We start from the raw sequence: 10,062 nt of genomic DNA on the forward strand, positions 1-10,062 counted from the left end.
GTCAGGTTATAGTAAGGGTTTATATTCTAGTTTATGTCAAAACTAAACGTTTTCGTAGCTGCGATGGCCGAGTGGTTAAGGCGTTGGACTTGAAATCCAATGGGATATTCCCGCACAGGTTCGAACCCTGTTCGCAGCGTTTCAATTTTTTCGTCAGGTTATAGTAAGGGTTTATATTCTAGTTTATGTCAAAACTAAACGTATTCGTAGCTGCGATGGCCGAGTGGTTAAGGCGTTGGACTTGAAATCCAATGGGATATTCCCGCACAGGTTCGAACCCTGTTCGCAGCCTTTCCATTTTTTTAGTCAGGTTATAGTAAAAGTTTATATTCTAGTTTATGTCAAAACTAAACGTTTTCGTAGCTGCGATGGCCGAGTGGTTAAGGCGTTGGACTTGAAATCCAATGGGATATTCCCGTACAGGTTCGAACCCTGTTCGCAGCGTTTCAATTTTTTCGTCAGGTTATAGTAAGGGTTTATATTCTAGTTTATGTCAAAACTAAACGTTTTCGTAGCTGCGATGGCCGAGTGGTTAAGGCGTTGGACTTGAAATCCAATGGGATATTCCCGCACAGGTTCGAACCCTGTTCGCAGCGTTTCAATTTTTTCGTCAGGTTATAGTAAGGGTTTATATTCTAGTTTATGTCAAAACTAAACGTTTTCGTAGCTGCGATGGCCGAGTGGTTAAGGCGTTGGACTCGAAATCCAATGGGATATTCCCGCACAGGTTCGAACCCTGTTCGCAGCGTTTCAATTTTTTCGTCAGGTTATAGTAAGGGTTTATATTCTAGTTTATGTCAAAAGTAAACGTTTTCGTAGCTGCGATGGCCGAGTGGTTAAGGCGTTGGACTCGAAATCCAATGGGATATTCCCGCACAGGTTCGAACCCTGTTCGCAGCGTTTCAATTTTTTCGTCAGGTTATAGTAAGGGTTTATATTCTAGTTTATGTCAAAACTAAACGTTTTCGTAGCTGCGATGGCCGAGTGGTTAAGGCGTTGGACTCGAAATCCAATGGGATATTCCCGCACAGGTTCGAACCCTGTTCGCAGCCTTTCCATTTTTTTAGTCAGGTTATAGTAAAAGTTTATATTTTAGTTTATGTCAAAACTAAACGTTTTCGTAGCTGCGATGGCCGAGTGGTTAAGGCGTTGGACTTGAAATCCAATGGGATATTCCCGTACAGGTTCGAACCCTGTTCGCAGCGTTTCAATTTTTTCGTCAGGTTATAGTAAGGGTTTATATTCTAGTTTATGTCAAAACTAAACGTTTTCGTAGCTGCGATGGCCGAGTGGTTAAGGCGTTGGACTTGAAATCCAATGGGATATTCCCGCACAGGTTCGAACCCTGTTCGCAGCGTTTCAATTTTTTCGTCAGGTTATAGTAAGGGTTTATATTCTAGTTTATGTCAAAACTAAACGTTTTCGTAGCTGCGATGGCCGAGTGGTTAAGGCGTTGGACTCGAAATCCAATGGGATATTCCCGCACAGGTTCGAACCCTGTTCGCAGCGTTTCAATTTTTTCGTCAGGTTATAGTAAGGGTTTATATTCTAGTTTATGTCAAAACTAAACGTTTTCGTAGCTGCGATGGCCGAGTGGTTAAGACGTTGGACTTGAAATCCAATAGGATATTCCCGCACAGGTTCGAACCCTGTTCGCAGCGTTTCAATTTTTTCGTCAGGTTATAGTAAGGGTTTATATTCTAGTTTATGTCAAAACTAAACGTTTTCGTAGCTGCGATGGCCGAGTGGTTAAGGCGTTGGACTTGAAATCCAATGGGATATTCCCGCACAGGTTCGAACTCTGTTCGCAGCGTTTCAATTTTTTCGTCAGGTTATAGTAAGGGTTTATATTCTAGTTTATGTCAAAACTAAACGTTTTCGTAGCTGCGATGGCCGAGTGGTTAAGGCGTTGGACTTGAAATCCAATGGGATATTCCCGCACAGGTTCGAACCCTGTTCGCAGCGTTTCAATTTTTTCGTCAGGTTATAGTAAGGGTTTATATTCTAGTTTATGTCAAAACTAAACGTTTTCGTAGCTGCGATGGCCGAGTGGTTAAGGCGTTGGGCTCGAAATCCAATGGGATATTCCCGCACAGGTTCGAACCCTGTTCGCAGCGTTTCAATTTTTTCGTCAGGTTATAGTAAGGGTTTATATTCTAGTTTATGTCAAAACTAAACGTTTTCGTAGCTGCGATGGCCGAGTGGTTAAGGCGTTGGACTCGAAATCCAATGGGATATTCCCGCACAGGTTCGAACCCTGTTCGCAGCGTTTCAATTTTTTCGTCAGGTTATAGTAAGGGTTTATATTCTAGTTTATGTCAAAAGTAAACGTTTTCGTAGCTGCGATGGCCGAGTGGTTAAGGCGTTGGACTCGAAATCCAATGGGATATTCCCGCACAGGTTCGAACCCTGTTCGCAGCCTTTCCATTTTTTTCGTCAGGTTATAGTAAAAGTTTATATTCTAGTTTATGTCAAAACTAAACGTTTTCGTAGCTGCGATGGCCGAGTGGTTAAGGCGTTGGACTTGAAATCCAATGGGATATTCCCGCACAGGTTCGAACTCTGTTCGCAGCCTTTCAATTTTTTCGTCAGGTTATAGTAAGGGTTTATATTCTAGTTTATGTCAAAACTAAACGTTTTCGTAGCTGCGATGGCCGAGTGGTTAAGGCGTTGGACTTGAAATCCAATGGGATATTCCCGCACAGGTTCGAACCCTGTTCGCAGCGTTTCAATTTTTTCGTCAGGTTATAGTAAGGGTTTATATTCTAGTTTATGTCAAAACTAAACGTTTTCGTAGCTGCGATGGCCGAGTGGTTAAGGCGTTGGACTCGAAATCCAATGGGATATTCCCGCACAGGTTCGAACCCTGTTCGCAGCGTTTTAATTTTTTCGTCAGGTTATAGTAAGGGTTTATATTCTAGTTTATGTCAAAACTAAACGTTTTCGTAGCTGCGATGGCCGAGTGGTTAAGGCGTTGGACTCGAAATCCAATGGGATATTCCCGCACAGGTTCGAACCCTGTTCGCAGCCTTTCCATTTTTTTAATCAGGTTATAGTAAAAGTTTATATTCTAGTTTATGTCAAAACTAAACGTTTTCGTAGCTGCGATGGCCGAGTGGTTAAGGCGTTGGACTTGAAATCCAATGGGATATTCCCGTACAGGTTCGAACCCTGTTCGCAGCGTTTCAATTTTTTCGTCAGGTTATAGTAAGGGTTTATATTCTAGTTTATGTCAAAACTAAACGTTTTCGTAGCTGCGATGGCCGAGTGGTTAAGGCGTTGGACTTGAAATCCAATGGGATATTCCCGCACAGGTTCGAACCCTGTTCGCAGCGTTTCAATTTTTTCGTCAGGTTATAGTAAGGGTTTATATTCTAGTTTATGTCAAAACTAAACGTTTTCGTAGCTGCGATGGCCGAGTGGTTAAGGCGTTGGACTTGAAATCCAATGGGATATTCCCGCACAGGTTCGAACCCTGTTCGCAGCGTTTCAATTTTTTCGTCAGGTTATAGTAAGGGTTTATATTCTAGTTTATGTCAAAACTAAACGTTTTCGTAGCTGCGATGGCCGAGTGGTTAAGGCGTTGGACTCGAAATCCAATGGGATATTCCCGCACAGGTTCGAACCCTGTTCGCAGCGTTTCAATTTTTTCGTCAGGTTATAGTAAGGGTTTATATTCTAGTTTATGTCAAAACTAAACGTTTTCGTAGCTGCGATGGCCGAGTGGTTAAGGCGTTGGACTCGAAATCCAATGGGATATTCCCGCACAGGTTCGAACCCTGTTCGCAGCGTTTCAATTTTTTCGTCAGGTTATAGTAAGGGTTTATATTCTAGTTTATGTCAAAACTAAACGTTTTCGTAGCTGCGATGGCCGAGTGGTTAAGGCGTTGGACTCGAAATCCAATGGGATATTCCCGCACAGGTTCGAACCCTGTTCGCATCGTTTCAATTTTTTCGTCAGGTTATAGTAAGGGTTTATATTCTAGTTTATGTCAAAACTAAACGTTTTCGTAGCTGCGATGGCCGAGTGGTTAAGGCGTTGGACTTGAAATCCAATGGGATATTCCCGCAAAGGTTCGAACCCTGTTCGCAGCGTTTCAATTTTTTCGTCAGGTTATAGTAAGGGTTTATATTCTAGTTTATGTCAAAACTAAACGTTTTCGTAGCTGCGATGGCCGAGTGGTTAAGGCGTTGGACTCGAAATCCAATGGGATATTCCCGCACAGGTTCGAACCCTGTTCGCAGCGTTACAATTTTTTCGTCAGGTTATAGTAAGGGTTTATATTCTAGTTTATGTCAAAACTAAACGTTTTCGTAGCTGCGATGGCCGAGTGGTTAAGGCGTTGGACTCGAAATCCAATGGGATATTCCCGCACAGGTTCGAACCCTGTTCGCAGCGTTTCAATTTTTTCGTCAGGTTATAGTAAGGGTTTATATTCTAGTTTATGTCAAAAGTAAACGTTTTCGTAGCTGCGATGGCCGAGTGGTTAAGGCGTTGGACTCGAAATCCAATGGGATATTCCCGCACAGGTTCGAACCCTGTTCGCAGCCTTTCCATTTTTTTCGTCAGGTTATAGTAAAAGTTTATATTCTAGTTTATGTCAAAACTAAACGTTTTCGTAGCTGCGATGGCCGAGTGGTTAAGGCGTTGGACTTGAAATCCAATGGGATATTCCCGCACAGGTTCGAACCCTGTTCGCAGCGTTTCAATTTTTTCGTCAGGTTATAGTAAGGGTTTATATTCTAGTTTATGTCAAAACTAAACGTTTTCGTAGCTGCGATGGCCGAGTGGTTAAGGCGTTGGACTTGAAATCCAATGGGATATTCCCGCACAGGTTCGAACCCTGTTCGCAGCGTTTCAATTTTTTCGTCAGGTTATAGTAAGGGTTTATATTCTAGTTTATGTCAAAACTAAACGTTTTCGTAGCTGCGATGGCCGAGTGGTTAAGGCGTTGGACTTGAAATCCAATGGGATATTCCCGCACAGGTTCGAACCCTGTTCGCAGCGTTTCAATTTTTTCGTCAGGTTATAGTAAGGGTTTATATTCTAGTTTATGTCAAAACTAAACGTATTCGTAGCTGCGATGGCCGAGTGGTTAAGGCGTTGGACTTGAAATCCAATGGGATATTCCCGCACAGGTTCGAACCCTGTTCGCAGCCTTTCCATTTTTTTAGTCAGGTTATAGTAAAAGTTTATATTCTAGTTTATGTCAAAACTAAACGTTTTCGTAGCTGCGATGGCCGAGTGGTTAAGGCGTTGGACTTGAAATCCAATGGGATATTCCCGTACAGGTTCGAACCCTGTTCGCAGCGTTTCAATTTTTTCGTCAGGTTATAGTAAGGGTTTATATTCTAGTTTATGTCAAAACTAAACGTTTTCGTAGCTGCGATGGCCGAGTGGTTAAGGCGTTGGACTTGAAATCCAATGGGATATTCCCGCACAGGTTCGAACCCTGTTCGCAGCGTTTCAATTTTTTCGTCAGGTTATAGTAAGGGTTTATATTCTAGTTTATGTCAAAACTAAACGTTTTCGTAGCTGCGATGGCCGAGTGGTTAAGGCGTTGGACTCGAAATCCAATGGGATATTCCCGCACAGGTTCGAACCCTGTTCGCAGCGTTTCAATTTTTTCGTCAGGTTATAGTAAGGGTTTATATTCTAGTTTATGTCAAAAGTAAACGTTTTCGTAGCTGCGATGGCCGAGTGGTTAAGGCGTTGGACTCGAAATCCAATGGGATATTCCCGCACAGGTTCGAACCCTGTTCGCAGCCTTTCCATTTTTTTAGTCAGGTTATAGTAAAAGTTTATATTTTAGTTTATGTCAAAACTAAACGTTTTCGTAGCTGCGATGGCCGAGTGGTTAAGGCGTTGGACTTGAAATCCAATGGGATATTCCCGTACAGGTTCGAACCCTGTTCGCAGCGTTTCAATTTTTTCGTCAGGTTATAGTAAGGGTTTATATTCTAGTTTATGTCAAAACTAAACGTTTTCGTAGCTGCGATGGCCGAGTGGTTAAGGCGTTGGACTTGAAATCCAATGGGATATTCCCGCACAGGTTCGAACCCTGTTCGCAGCGTTTCAATTTTTTCGTCAGGTTATAGTAAGGGTTTATATTCTAGTTTATGTCAAAAGTAAACGTTTTCGTAGCTGCGATGGCCGAGTGGTTAAGGCGTTGGACTCGAAATCCAATGGGATATTCCCGCACAGGTTCGAACCCTGTTCGCAGCGTTTCAATTTTTTCGTCAGGTTATAGTAAGGGTTTATATTCTAGTTTATGTCAAAACTAAACGTTTTCGTAGCTGCGATGGCCGAGTGGTTAAGGCGTTGGACTCGAAATCCAATGGGATATTCCCGCACAGGTTCGAACCCTGTTCGCAGCCTTTCCATTTTTTTAGTCAGGTTATAGTAAAAGTTTATATTTTAGTTTATGTCAAAACTAAACGTTTTCGTAGCTGCGATGGCCGAGTGGTTAAGGCGTTGGACTTGAAATCCAATGGGATATTCCCGTACAGGTTCGAACCCTGTTCGCAGCGTTTCAATTTTTTCGTCAGGTTATAGTAAGGGTTTATATTCTAGTTTATGTCAAAACTAAACGTTTTCGTAGCTGCGATGGCCGAGTGGTTAAGGCGTTGGACTTGAAATCCAATGGGATATTCCCGCACAGGTTCGAACCCTGTTCGCAGCGTTTCAATTTTTTCGTCAGGTTATAGTAAGGGTTTATATTCTAGTTTATGTCAAAACTAAACGTTTTCGTAGCTGCGATGGCCGAGTGGTTAAGGCGTTGGACTCGAAATCCAATGGGATATTCCCGCACAGGTTCGAACCCTGTTCGCAGCGTTTCAATTTTTTCGTCAGGTTATAGTAAGGGTTTATATTCTAGTTTATGTCAAAACTAAACGTTTTCGTAGCTGCGATGGCCGAGTGGTTAAGACGTTGGACTTGAAATCCAATAGGATATTCCCGCACAGGTTCGAACCCTGTTCGCAGCGTTTCAATTTTTTCGTCAGGTTATAGTAAGGGTTTATATTCTAGTTTATGTCAAAACTAAACGTTTTCGTAGCTGCGATGGCCGAGTGGTTAAGGCGTTGGACTTGAAATCCAATGGGATATTCCCGCACAGGTTCGAACTCTGTTCGCAGCGTTTCAATTTTTTCGTCAGGTTATAGTAAGGGTTTATATTCTAGTTTATGTCAAAACTAAACGTTTTCGTAGCTGCGATGGCCGAGTGGTTAAGGCGTTGGACTTGAAATCCAATGGGATATTCCCGCACAGGTTCGAACCCTGTTCGCAGCGTTTCAATTTTTTCGTCAGGTTATAGTAAGGGTTTATATTCTAGTTTATGTCAAAACTAAACGTTTTCGTAGCTGCGATGGCCGAGTGGTTAAGGCGTTGGGCTCGAAATCCAATGGGATATTCCCGCACAGGTTCGAACCCTGTTCGCAGCGTTTCAATTTTTTCGTCAGGTTATAGTAAGGGTTTATATTCTAGTTTATGTCAAAACTAAACGTTTTCGTAGCTGCGATGGCCGAGTGGTTAAGGCGTTGGACTTGAAATCCAATGGGATATTCCCGCACAGGTTCGAACCCTGTTCGCAGCGTTTCAATTTTTTCGTCCGGTTACAGTAAGGGTTTATGTTCTAGTTTATGTCAAAACTAAACGTTTTCGTAGCTGCGATGGCCGAGTGGTTAAGGCGTTGGACTTGAAATCCAATGGGATATTCCCGCACAGGTTCGAACCCTGTTCGCAGCGTTTCAATTTTTTCGTCAGGTTATAGTAAGGGTTTATGTTCTAGTTTATGTCAAAACTAAACGTTTTCGTAGCTGCGATGGCCGAGTGGTTAAGGCGTTGGACTTGAAATCCAATGGGATATTCCCGCACAGGTTCGAACCCTGTTCGCAGCGTTTCAATTTTTTCGTCAGGTTATAGTAAGGGTTTATATTCTAGTTTATGTCAAAACTAAACGTTTTCGTAGCTGCGATGGCCGAGTGGTTAAGGCGTTGGACTTGAAATCCAATGGGATATTCCCGCACAGGTTCGAACCCAGTTCGCAGCGTTTCAATTTTTTCGTCAGGTTATAGTAAGGGTTTATATTCTAGTTTATGTCAAAACTAAACGTTTTCGTAGCTGCGATGGCCGAGTGGTTAAGGCGTTGGACTTGAAATCCAATGGGATATTCCCGCACAGGTTCGAACCCTGTTCGCAGCGTTTCAATTTTTTCGTCAGGTTATAGTAAGGGTTTATATTCTAGTTGATGTCAAAACTAAACGTTTTCGTAGCTGCGATGGCCGAGTGGTTAAGGCGTTGGACTTGAAATCCAATGGGATATTCCCGCACAGGTTCGAACCCTGTTCGCAGCGTTTCAATTTTTTCGTCAGGTTATAGTAAGGGTTTATATTCTAGTTTATGTCAAAACTAAACGTTTTCGTAGCTGCGATGGCCGAGTGGTTAAGGCGTTGGACTCGAAATCCAATGGGATATTCCCGCACAGGTTCGAACTCTGTTCGCAGCGTTTCAATTTTTTCGTCAGGTTATAGCAAGGGTTTATATTCTAGTTTATGTCAAAAGAAAACGTTTTCGTAGCTGCGATGGCCGAGTGGTTAAGGCGTTGGACTCGAAATCCAATGGGATATTCCCGCACAGGTTCGAACCCTGTTCGCAGCGTTTCAATTTTTTCGTCAGGTTATAGTAAGGGTTTATATTCTAGTTTATGTCAAAACTAAACGTTTTCGTAGCTGCGATGGCCGAGTGGTTAAGGCGTTGGACTTGAAATCCAATGGGATATTCCGGCACAGGTTCGAACCCTGTTCGCAGCGTTTCAATTTTTTCGTCAGGTTATAGTAAGGGTTTATATTCTAGTTTATGTCAAAACTAAACGTTTTCGTAGCTGCGATGGCCGAGTGGTTAAGGCGTTGGACTTGAAATCCAATGGGATATTCCCGCACAGGTTCGAACCCTGTTCGCAGCGTTTCAATTTTTTCGTCAGGTTATAGTAAGGGTTTATATTCTAGTTTATGTCAAAACTAAACGTTTTCGTAGCTGCGATGGCCGAGTGGTTAAGGCGTTGGACTTGAAATCCAATGGGATATTCCCGCACAGGTTCGAACCCTGTTCGCAGCGTTTCAATTTTTTCGTCAGGTTATAGTAAGGGTTTATATTCTAGTTTATGTCAAAACTAAACGTTTTCGTAGCTGCGATGGCCGAGTGGTTAAGGCGTTGGACTTGAAATCCAATGGGATATTCCCGCACAGGTTCGAACCCTGTTCGCAGCGTTTCAATTTTTTCGTCAGGTTATAGTAAGGGTTTATATTCTAGTTTATGTCAAAACTAAACGTTTTCGTAGCTGCGATGGCCGAGTGGTTAAGGCGTTGGACTTGAAATCCAATGGGATATTCCCGCACAGGTTCGAACCCTGTTCGCAGCGTTTCAATTTTTTCGTCAGGTTATAGTAAGGGTTTATATTCTAGTTTATGTCAAAACTAAACGTTTTCGTAGCTGCGATGGCCGAGTGGTTAAGGCGTTGGACTCGAAATCCAATGGGATATTCCCGGACAGGTTCGAACCCTGTTCGCAGCGTTTCATTTTTTTCGTCAGGTTATAGTAAGGGTTTATATTCTAGTTTATGTCAAAACTAAACGTTTTCGTAGCTGCGATGGCCGAGTGGTTAAGGCGTTGGACTCGAAATCCAATGGGATATTCCCGCACAGGTTCGAACCCTGTTCGCAGCGTTTCATTTTTGTCGTCAGGTTATAGTAAGGGTTTATATTCTAGTTTATGTCAAAACTAAACGTTTTCGTAGCTGCGATGGCCGAGTGGTTAAGGCGTTGGACTTGAAATCCAATGGGATATTCCCGCACAGGTTCGAACCCTGTTCGCAGCGTTTCAAGTTTTTCGTCAGGTTATAGTAAGGGTTTATATTCTGGTTTATGTCAAAACTAAACGTTTTCGTAGCTGCGATGGCCGAGTGGTTAAGGCGTTGGACTCGAAATCCAATGGGATATTCCCGCACAGGTTCGAATCCTGTTCGCAGCGTTTCAAGTTTTTCGTCAGGTTATAGTAAGGGTTTA

The 10,062-nt window shown here is 42.7% G+C and overlaps 1 protein-coding gene and 64 non-coding genes across 65 annotated transcripts in view; 64 read left to right on the top strand and 1 right to left on the bottom strand.

The window, feature by feature from the left end:
- The window catches only part of LOC145897453 (dynein beta chain, ciliary-like), an 82,389-nt gene that overhangs the window by 64,754 nt on the left and 7,573 nt on the right, over nt 1-10,062 (bottom strand). The window lies entirely within an intron of this gene.
- On the top strand, nt 58-139 carry Trnas-uga (transfer RNA serine (anticodon UGA)). The gene has a single exon. It is a non-coding gene; the product is annotated as a tRNA-Ser (tRNA).
- On the top strand, nt 210-291 carry Trnas-uga (transfer RNA serine (anticodon UGA)). Its single transcript has one exon. It is a non-coding gene; the product is annotated as a tRNA-Ser (tRNA).
- On the top strand, nt 363-444 carry Trnas-uga (transfer RNA serine (anticodon UGA)). Its single transcript has one exon. It is a non-coding gene; the product is annotated as a tRNA-Ser (tRNA).
- Nucleotides 515-596, top strand: Trnas-uga (transfer RNA serine (anticodon UGA)). The gene has a single exon. It is a non-coding gene; the product is annotated as a tRNA-Ser (tRNA).
- On the top strand, nt 667-748 carry Trnas-cga (transfer RNA serine (anticodon CGA)). The gene has a single exon. It is a non-coding gene; the product is annotated as a tRNA-Ser (tRNA).
- On the top strand, nt 819-900 carry Trnas-cga (transfer RNA serine (anticodon CGA)). The gene has a single exon. It is a non-coding gene; the product is annotated as a tRNA-Ser (tRNA).
- On the top strand, nt 971-1,052 carry Trnas-cga (transfer RNA serine (anticodon CGA)). Its single transcript has one exon. It is a non-coding gene; the product is annotated as a tRNA-Ser (tRNA).
- Trnas-uga (transfer RNA serine (anticodon UGA)) lies at nt 1,124-1,205 on the top strand. The gene has a single exon. It is a non-coding gene; the product is annotated as a tRNA-Ser (tRNA).
- Nucleotides 1,276-1,357, top strand: Trnas-uga (transfer RNA serine (anticodon UGA)). Its single transcript has one exon. It is a non-coding gene; the product is annotated as a tRNA-Ser (tRNA).
- Trnas-cga (transfer RNA serine (anticodon CGA)) lies at nt 1,428-1,509 on the top strand. The gene has a single exon. It is a non-coding gene; the product is annotated as a tRNA-Ser (tRNA).
- Nucleotides 1,732-1,813, top strand: Trnas-uga (transfer RNA serine (anticodon UGA)). Its single transcript has one exon. It is a non-coding gene; the product is annotated as a tRNA-Ser (tRNA).
- Trnas-uga (transfer RNA serine (anticodon UGA)) lies at nt 1,884-1,965 on the top strand. The gene has a single exon. It is a non-coding gene; the product is annotated as a tRNA-Ser (tRNA).
- Trnas-cga (transfer RNA serine (anticodon CGA)) lies at nt 2,036-2,117 on the top strand. The gene has a single exon. It is a non-coding gene; the product is annotated as a tRNA-Ser (tRNA).
- Nucleotides 2,188-2,269, top strand: Trnas-cga (transfer RNA serine (anticodon CGA)). The gene has a single exon. It is a non-coding gene; the product is annotated as a tRNA-Ser (tRNA).
- On the top strand, nt 2,340-2,421 carry Trnas-cga (transfer RNA serine (anticodon CGA)). The gene has a single exon. It is a non-coding gene; the product is annotated as a tRNA-Ser (tRNA).
- On the top strand, nt 2,493-2,574 carry Trnas-uga (transfer RNA serine (anticodon UGA)). Its single transcript has one exon. It is a non-coding gene; the product is annotated as a tRNA-Ser (tRNA).
- Nucleotides 2,645-2,726, top strand: Trnas-uga (transfer RNA serine (anticodon UGA)). The gene has a single exon. It is a non-coding gene; the product is annotated as a tRNA-Ser (tRNA).
- Nucleotides 2,797-2,878, top strand: Trnas-cga (transfer RNA serine (anticodon CGA)). Its single transcript has one exon. It is a non-coding gene; the product is annotated as a tRNA-Ser (tRNA).
- Trnas-cga (transfer RNA serine (anticodon CGA)) lies at nt 2,949-3,030 on the top strand. Its single transcript has one exon. It is a non-coding gene; the product is annotated as a tRNA-Ser (tRNA).
- Nucleotides 3,102-3,183, top strand: Trnas-uga (transfer RNA serine (anticodon UGA)). The gene has a single exon. It is a non-coding gene; the product is annotated as a tRNA-Ser (tRNA).
- Trnas-uga (transfer RNA serine (anticodon UGA)) lies at nt 3,254-3,335 on the top strand. The gene has a single exon. It is a non-coding gene; the product is annotated as a tRNA-Ser (tRNA).
- Trnas-uga (transfer RNA serine (anticodon UGA)) lies at nt 3,406-3,487 on the top strand. Its single transcript has one exon. It is a non-coding gene; the product is annotated as a tRNA-Ser (tRNA).
- On the top strand, nt 3,558-3,639 carry Trnas-cga (transfer RNA serine (anticodon CGA)). The gene has a single exon. It is a non-coding gene; the product is annotated as a tRNA-Ser (tRNA).
- Nucleotides 3,710-3,791, top strand: Trnas-cga (transfer RNA serine (anticodon CGA)). The gene has a single exon. It is a non-coding gene; the product is annotated as a tRNA-Ser (tRNA).
- Nucleotides 3,862-3,943, top strand: Trnas-cga (transfer RNA serine (anticodon CGA)). The gene has a single exon. It is a non-coding gene; the product is annotated as a tRNA-Ser (tRNA).
- On the top strand, nt 4,014-4,095 carry Trnas-uga (transfer RNA serine (anticodon UGA)). The gene has a single exon. It is a non-coding gene; the product is annotated as a tRNA-Ser (tRNA).
- On the top strand, nt 4,166-4,247 carry Trnas-cga (transfer RNA serine (anticodon CGA)). Its single transcript has one exon. It is a non-coding gene; the product is annotated as a tRNA-Ser (tRNA).
- Trnas-cga (transfer RNA serine (anticodon CGA)) lies at nt 4,318-4,399 on the top strand. Its single transcript has one exon. It is a non-coding gene; the product is annotated as a tRNA-Ser (tRNA).
- Trnas-cga (transfer RNA serine (anticodon CGA)) lies at nt 4,470-4,551 on the top strand. The gene has a single exon. It is a non-coding gene; the product is annotated as a tRNA-Ser (tRNA).
- Trnas-uga (transfer RNA serine (anticodon UGA)) lies at nt 4,623-4,704 on the top strand. Its single transcript has one exon. It is a non-coding gene; the product is annotated as a tRNA-Ser (tRNA).
- Nucleotides 4,775-4,856, top strand: Trnas-uga (transfer RNA serine (anticodon UGA)). Its single transcript has one exon. It is a non-coding gene; the product is annotated as a tRNA-Ser (tRNA).
- On the top strand, nt 4,927-5,008 carry Trnas-uga (transfer RNA serine (anticodon UGA)). The gene has a single exon. It is a non-coding gene; the product is annotated as a tRNA-Ser (tRNA).
- Nucleotides 5,079-5,160, top strand: Trnas-uga (transfer RNA serine (anticodon UGA)). The gene has a single exon. It is a non-coding gene; the product is annotated as a tRNA-Ser (tRNA).
- On the top strand, nt 5,232-5,313 carry Trnas-uga (transfer RNA serine (anticodon UGA)). Its single transcript has one exon. It is a non-coding gene; the product is annotated as a tRNA-Ser (tRNA).
- On the top strand, nt 5,384-5,465 carry Trnas-uga (transfer RNA serine (anticodon UGA)). Its single transcript has one exon. It is a non-coding gene; the product is annotated as a tRNA-Ser (tRNA).
- Nucleotides 5,536-5,617, top strand: Trnas-cga (transfer RNA serine (anticodon CGA)). Its single transcript has one exon. It is a non-coding gene; the product is annotated as a tRNA-Ser (tRNA).
- Nucleotides 5,688-5,769, top strand: Trnas-cga (transfer RNA serine (anticodon CGA)). Its single transcript has one exon. It is a non-coding gene; the product is annotated as a tRNA-Ser (tRNA).
- On the top strand, nt 5,841-5,922 carry Trnas-uga (transfer RNA serine (anticodon UGA)). The gene has a single exon. It is a non-coding gene; the product is annotated as a tRNA-Ser (tRNA).
- On the top strand, nt 5,993-6,074 carry Trnas-uga (transfer RNA serine (anticodon UGA)). Its single transcript has one exon. It is a non-coding gene; the product is annotated as a tRNA-Ser (tRNA).
- Trnas-cga (transfer RNA serine (anticodon CGA)) lies at nt 6,145-6,226 on the top strand. Its single transcript has one exon. It is a non-coding gene; the product is annotated as a tRNA-Ser (tRNA).
- On the top strand, nt 6,297-6,378 carry Trnas-cga (transfer RNA serine (anticodon CGA)). The gene has a single exon. It is a non-coding gene; the product is annotated as a tRNA-Ser (tRNA).
- On the top strand, nt 6,450-6,531 carry Trnas-uga (transfer RNA serine (anticodon UGA)). The gene has a single exon. It is a non-coding gene; the product is annotated as a tRNA-Ser (tRNA).
- Trnas-uga (transfer RNA serine (anticodon UGA)) lies at nt 6,602-6,683 on the top strand. The gene has a single exon. It is a non-coding gene; the product is annotated as a tRNA-Ser (tRNA).
- Nucleotides 6,754-6,835, top strand: Trnas-cga (transfer RNA serine (anticodon CGA)). Its single transcript has one exon. It is a non-coding gene; the product is annotated as a tRNA-Ser (tRNA).
- Nucleotides 7,058-7,139, top strand: Trnas-uga (transfer RNA serine (anticodon UGA)). Its single transcript has one exon. It is a non-coding gene; the product is annotated as a tRNA-Ser (tRNA).
- On the top strand, nt 7,210-7,291 carry Trnas-uga (transfer RNA serine (anticodon UGA)). Its single transcript has one exon. It is a non-coding gene; the product is annotated as a tRNA-Ser (tRNA).
- Trnas-cga (transfer RNA serine (anticodon CGA)) lies at nt 7,362-7,443 on the top strand. The gene has a single exon. It is a non-coding gene; the product is annotated as a tRNA-Ser (tRNA).
- On the top strand, nt 7,514-7,595 carry Trnas-uga (transfer RNA serine (anticodon UGA)). Its single transcript has one exon. It is a non-coding gene; the product is annotated as a tRNA-Ser (tRNA).
- Trnas-uga (transfer RNA serine (anticodon UGA)) lies at nt 7,666-7,747 on the top strand. The gene has a single exon. It is a non-coding gene; the product is annotated as a tRNA-Ser (tRNA).
- Trnas-uga (transfer RNA serine (anticodon UGA)) lies at nt 7,818-7,899 on the top strand. The gene has a single exon. It is a non-coding gene; the product is annotated as a tRNA-Ser (tRNA).
- On the top strand, nt 7,970-8,051 carry Trnas-uga (transfer RNA serine (anticodon UGA)). Its single transcript has one exon. It is a non-coding gene; the product is annotated as a tRNA-Ser (tRNA).
- Trnas-uga (transfer RNA serine (anticodon UGA)) lies at nt 8,122-8,203 on the top strand. Its single transcript has one exon. It is a non-coding gene; the product is annotated as a tRNA-Ser (tRNA).
- Nucleotides 8,274-8,355, top strand: Trnas-uga (transfer RNA serine (anticodon UGA)). The gene has a single exon. It is a non-coding gene; the product is annotated as a tRNA-Ser (tRNA).
- On the top strand, nt 8,426-8,507 carry Trnas-cga (transfer RNA serine (anticodon CGA)). The gene has a single exon. It is a non-coding gene; the product is annotated as a tRNA-Ser (tRNA).
- On the top strand, nt 8,578-8,659 carry Trnas-cga (transfer RNA serine (anticodon CGA)). Its single transcript has one exon. It is a non-coding gene; the product is annotated as a tRNA-Ser (tRNA).
- Trnas-uga (transfer RNA serine (anticodon UGA)) lies at nt 8,730-8,811 on the top strand. The gene has a single exon. It is a non-coding gene; the product is annotated as a tRNA-Ser (tRNA).
- Trnas-uga (transfer RNA serine (anticodon UGA)) lies at nt 8,882-8,963 on the top strand. Its single transcript has one exon. It is a non-coding gene; the product is annotated as a tRNA-Ser (tRNA).
- Trnas-uga (transfer RNA serine (anticodon UGA)) lies at nt 9,034-9,115 on the top strand. The gene has a single exon. It is a non-coding gene; the product is annotated as a tRNA-Ser (tRNA).
- Nucleotides 9,186-9,267, top strand: Trnas-uga (transfer RNA serine (anticodon UGA)). The gene has a single exon. It is a non-coding gene; the product is annotated as a tRNA-Ser (tRNA).
- Nucleotides 9,338-9,419, top strand: Trnas-uga (transfer RNA serine (anticodon UGA)). The gene has a single exon. It is a non-coding gene; the product is annotated as a tRNA-Ser (tRNA).
- On the top strand, nt 9,490-9,571 carry Trnas-cga (transfer RNA serine (anticodon CGA)). The gene has a single exon. It is a non-coding gene; the product is annotated as a tRNA-Ser (tRNA).
- Nucleotides 9,642-9,723, top strand: Trnas-cga (transfer RNA serine (anticodon CGA)). Its single transcript has one exon. It is a non-coding gene; the product is annotated as a tRNA-Ser (tRNA).
- On the top strand, nt 9,794-9,875 carry Trnas-uga (transfer RNA serine (anticodon UGA)). The gene has a single exon. It is a non-coding gene; the product is annotated as a tRNA-Ser (tRNA).
- On the top strand, nt 9,946-10,027 carry Trnas-cga (transfer RNA serine (anticodon CGA)). Its single transcript has one exon. It is a non-coding gene; the product is annotated as a tRNA-Ser (tRNA).

This window comes from Ascidia mentula, chromosome 4, assembly GCF_947561715.1.
Source record: "Ascidia mentula chromosome 4, kaAscMent1.1, whole genome shotgun sequence".
NCBI classification, from domain to species: domain Eukaryota; kingdom Metazoa; phylum Chordata; class Ascidiacea; order Phlebobranchia; family Ascidiidae; genus Ascidia; species Ascidia mentula.